The sequence below is a fragment of the Camellia sinensis genome, unplaced genomic scaffold (genome assembly GCF_055761805.1).
Source record: "Camellia sinensis isolate YWXY unplaced genomic scaffold, ASM5576180v1 Unanchor1, whole genome shotgun sequence".
Lineage (NCBI taxonomy): Eukaryota > Viridiplantae > Streptophyta > Magnoliopsida > Ericales > Theaceae > Camellia > Camellia sinensis.
The window spans coordinates 21,090,769-21,096,347 of NW_028128987.1; positions in this window are offsets into that span (position 1 = coordinate 21,090,769).

Here is a 5,579-nt window from a genome sequence, read left to right on the forward strand (position 1 = left end):
GGGGTTGGAAGACATACATCACACTCACCCACACTTATTACAGTTGTGCCCTCACTCGGAGGATCCGAATAAATATACAGTCCAAATATTACAGTCCCGAATAAAAGAATATTACAGTCCAAAATATTACAGATTTCTTAATTAATTAACTAAGAAAGCAAATAAAACTGGCGTGCAAGCCAGGGACTGCCTTGCTTCTGATGGATGATGCATGTCCGGGTTGTCTTGCGCGGAAATCCACCGGAATGCCCCAATTAGCCTCTGTTTACATCTGTTCTTGAAATGCGCGCCAAGTCCCGAAAAAATTGCCGATTCCTGATTTTGCTGCAACAGAGAGCAGGAAAGGGGCATAGCAATGTATTTGCACAGATATATGCATGTCTCGATCCTCGTGCCACCAATCACGCATACCGAGGCATGATGGCCGAGGAATCGAAATGCACAACTCAATGTAGGATGAATGCACATGAAACTACAGCTAAAACCTAACTCCATCATGGATAATCCGGAGTGTCGGTGACTGGGGAATTGAGACACATTCCGTCACTCGGAGTACGAAATGTACCTCGTTTCCCGTGCCCGGGCTAACTCCTATTCCGGACACGATGCAATATGCACGATATGCATGAAATGCAACTAATATACAATCCTAACATACACAATGCTATGAAAAGGAGATGCCTCGAAGTGCGTGCACACGGGCACGCAAATCGAGAAAATGACAGAATGCTGAAAATGTGGTGCCTCGAAATGCGTGCACACGGGCACGCAAACTGAGGCGATGATATGTGTCTCGAAATGCGTACACGCGGGCACGCAAACCGAGGCGATGATATGTGTCTCGAAATGCGTGCACACGGGCACGCAAACCGAGGCGATGACAAAATATGATGAAATGACATGGAAATGTGATAAATGGGCTTATACCAACATGAGTGAGCCTCAGCCACACTCACATAGGATGCCGGCGGATAAAAATGAGGTGCCTCGAAATGCGTGCACACGGGCACGCAAACCGAGGTAGTGACAGAATGTGATGAAATGACATGGAAATGTGATAAATGGACTTATACCAACATGAGTGAGCCTCAGCCACACTCACATAGGATGCCGGCGGATAAAAAAGGAGTGCCTCGAAATGCGTGCACACAAGCACGCAAACCGAGGCGATGGTAAATGCAATGCAAATGGCATGGAAATGACAAATGGGCTTATACCAACATGAGTGAGCCTCAGCCACACTCACATAGGATGCCGGCGGATAAAAAAGGAGTGCCTCGAAATGCGTGCACACAGGCACGCAAACCGAGGCGATGACAGAATGCAATGCAAATGGCATGGAAATGTGATAAATGGGCTTATACCAACATGAGTGAGCCTCAGCCACACTCACATAGGATGCCGGCGGATAAAAAAGGAGTGCTTCGAAATGCGTGCACACGGGCACGCAAACCGAGGCAATGACAAAATATGATGAAATGACATGAAAATGACAAATGGGCTTATACCAACATGAGTGAGCCTCATCCACACTCACATAGGATGCCGGCGGATAAAAATGAAGTGCCTCGAAATGCGTGCACACGGGCACGCAAACCGAGGCAATGGCAGAATGCGATGCAAATGACATGGAAATGTGATATGACCATTCTAATGGAATTTCAGCACTAAAATATGGGGGAAAACAGTCCCGAAATGAGGCGAAATAACACCGAATGCATGGAATTGTCCCGAAATGCGAATTTAGGCACCCGAAATGGCCTATAGCTATGCTAAACATGCACAATATGGACATGCAATGCAAAGACAGAAGCTAGACAGTCCCTAAATAAGCACTTTTCCAGTTTATAGCATGGCCAAACAGTAAGTATAGATATGGAAAAAATGGCATGCAAGAATACGGTATTTTCGAGGGGTAATGAAGCAAGTGATATAAAAAAAACCCAAACGGAAAAATTTCCTTCTACAACACTGAAGATGGACCAAAAATATGAACATTTACAGTATATGGCAGCCTCAAAATCAGTATACAAATATGCTAAAAATGTGATGCAAAACAAGGCTCAAAAGGTGCTATAACATGAAGTATGCAAAATAATCACCAAACAGAAAAAAAGTGTTAATGAAACATGAAGTATAGGCCAAAATAAGACTATCTCTAGGCCTGTAAAATGGCCGAAAACAAAAGCATGGTAGGCTAACAAAACATGCAAGAAAACGAACCGAAAGTGAGATATAACATGAAGTGGCTTATGGAGGTCCCAAAACATGAAAGACCCTAAACAAAACATGAAGAATGGACCAAAATAAGGATTTTTTTAGAACTATAAAATGGCCAAAAACCTAAGCATGGTAGGCTGCCATTGCATGCAAGAATGGGGAATAAAAAAGAGATAAAGGGTAGGTATAACATGGAAGTCCCAAATGGTGTTGAGCCCTTCTTCAATGTTGAAGAGGGGCTCAAAATAAGCCTATTCACAGATTATAACATGCTCGAAAACAGATTTCTCATGGGCCAAAAATAGCATGCAAGAAAACGGTATTCTCGAGGGGTATTGAAGCAAGTGTATTATGGAGGGCTCAAACAGGGTTGAGCCCTTAATGAAAAGTGAAGATGAGCTCAAAAGAGGGCCCTTTTCAGTTAGGGCCGGAGCTTGAAGCAAAAAGCAAATGAGGCTCATAAATGGATCAAAGAAAAGGGCAAAAGAAGAAAAGTATTACTTACCCTTGAAGACCCAAACTTTTGTTGCTTCTTGGATGGATTTGCAGCTTCTTTTGCCTTGGAGAAACCTTCCTTGTTGCTGGAAATGAGGTAATGGTGGTAGAGCTTGGTGTTGTAGTGTAAATGGTGGTTAGGGACTTAGGGTTTTTTGAAGAATTGAGAAGGAAGAAGATGGAGTTGGCTATGGAAGCTTGAAGAGCAATTTTTCTAACCCTCTAACACTACAAGGCTTGCTTGCTAAATAGGCCAAAGAAGGGGTGTAAAAGTGGGGGAAAAGGAGAGTAAAACTCCCCCACAAAATATCCCCCGGATAAATATCTTGTCTGGGGGATATTGCCCCACAGCTGTAAAGTGCACAGTGCAAGGAAGCAGGCCGGCCCATTACTTTTGCTGGAGGTGGCCGGCCGGCCACACCACCTAGCCGGCCGGCTAGGGGTCAAAAGGTTCAATGAGATTTTATGGCTGGCCAGCTACTGGGGAGGTACTCCTATGTGTGTACAACACAACCATGTGGTTAAAATTCCAAGAAAGTGGGTCCAAGGGGTTCAACATTAGCTCGGAAAGAGGGGTTCAAAAGGGTCAATTTGAATTACTGGCCGGCCATGAACTTTTAGGGGCCTCCCAGGTGTGTAGATCACAGCTATGTGGTTGAAAGTTCAAGAATGTGGGCCCAAGGGGTTCAACATTAGCTCGGAAGAAAGGGGTCAAAAGGGTCAGGTAACCTTAATGGCAGGCCACCAAATTTTAGGGGCCTCCCATGTGTGTAGATCACAGATATGTGGTTGAAAGTTGGCAACACTAACCCTAGGGTGTTCAACATTAGCCCGGAAGTTGGAAAAACGGGCGCCGGGAGGCTCCGGAGGAGAGATAACTGGTTGCTGCAACAATTGCTGGCCTCCCACCCTTCAGTGACCTCTCCAGTGATAAAACAGAGGTACCTGCCAAAAATGAACGAAAACCGTTGCAAAACGAATGCTCGGGGACCAAAACACGCAGTTCGGGGTCCCGAAAATGGGCTGTTAAGCACCGAAAGTGGCATTCGGCCTCGAAGTGGGTTTCTCAGACCCCAGTGTCCCCAAAAGGGAGAAAATAGGATGTATGCCAAAAATTAGAGCAATAGGAGATGGTTAAGCGGTCCCGAACCGAGGCACACGGCCAGCGGTCCCGAAAACCGGGAACCGGACTCCGAAATGGGAAAAATGGCCTACGGCCACCAAATGTAGCCTACGGACATTGAGAGATGGTCTACGGGACCTCTCCCTCCCCTCAGGAAAAGAAACAGAGAAAACCGAGTCTGGTTCGCAAACCGAGATAAGGCACAGAAAAGGGTTCGGGAGTCCGGAGGCAGGGCTCACGGCCGCAACTCCGAAACTTCTGAACAAGCACATTATGAAACATCACCAAGCGCTCAATCGGTGACGTCTGAGTCTTAAGGTCGGTCAAAAACGGGGTGTCTACAGTTGCCCCTCTTTGACAGAACTCGGAAGTCATAAGTGACGGGAGTGAATGTCAAAGCCCAGAGACGACCCGTTTTTGACAAGGCCGAAGATTTAGACAAACATACAAGATAAACAGAGATGCGCCCGCAGGCATGCCCGCAGGCAGGGGGCAAAATGCAAATGATATACAAAAAGCCGGAGGTAACCCAATGATCGTGCAAATGCAGCAAGCTGTAATGAAGCAAGTATTCGCAAATAGGTGCAACAGTTTTAAGCAAGAATGCAAAGCAACAACTACATTTCATGCAGTTAAGAATGCGGAGGATTATTCAATCCCCGCCACGTCTCACACGGAGAAGATACGATACCTGCGCGATTCGTCTGGTCGCACCAGCCTCAATTGAACCGCACATACAATATCGTGCCTGCAAAAGAGAGAAATTGCAACAAGTACAATATGCTAACAACATATATGATGTGATTCCGAAAGTTCGACATACACAATGCCGGTGAGTGAACGCATCGCAATGCAAGAATGGAACATGCGTGACAACGTATGCTCAAACACAGAGGTATGCCAATATCAAGAAATGTACATGACAAGGTAAGTATGCTCATGAGAATGTAAGATAATGTGCATGATAGTACAAAACGAGCATTAATCAGGGTGTTCATTTGTCATGAAACAACGAGTACGAAAACGCGTGTTTCGGCGAAGGTAACTCAATCGCGGCCTCCGATTCACTTCCCTGAAAGGTTACAACTCATTTAAAAAGGATACACTTTGATTTTGATGAGTGATGATGAGACATATGTCAGAACTTGAAGCCGAAGTCCCGACGGAGCAATTTCGCGACCGGAAGTGTACTTTTCTTGAATTTTTTTAGGTCCCGGGAACTCCGATCTTCCTCAAAATTTGCAGAGAGTTAGGTGAGCATGTGGGGAACATGGCCGGCCACTTATCTTCCCAAGGGGAGGTGGCCAACCGATTTCTGTTAAAGTTAATGGCTGGCCGGCCATTTCTGCAAAAAGCAGATTGCTGGCCGGCTAGGAATAGGGGCCGGCCGGCCATGTCCTTTTTCCGGGGCTATTTTGGTCTTTTTCCCTCCTTTTTGCATGCCTCTTCAACCAAGACTTGAGGCTTATAAAAGGCAGCCGAGGCCCCCTTCATTTCTTGCCTTCTACAACACTTTTCTCTCCAGATCTGAGTTTCACGCGCGTTTTCCAACGCCCCGCGCAAATTGTTTTCGCAAAAACACTCAGTTTCAAGCACTTTGAAGCGATTAAATTCCGGCTTCGGAGCTTCTTTTTGCATTTTCACCACTTGAGGTAAGTTTGTCTCGATGTTTGGAATGTTTTCTCGGGGGTTGACTTTTGTTGACTTTTCATTTCCCGAGAGTTGACTTTTGTTGACTTTT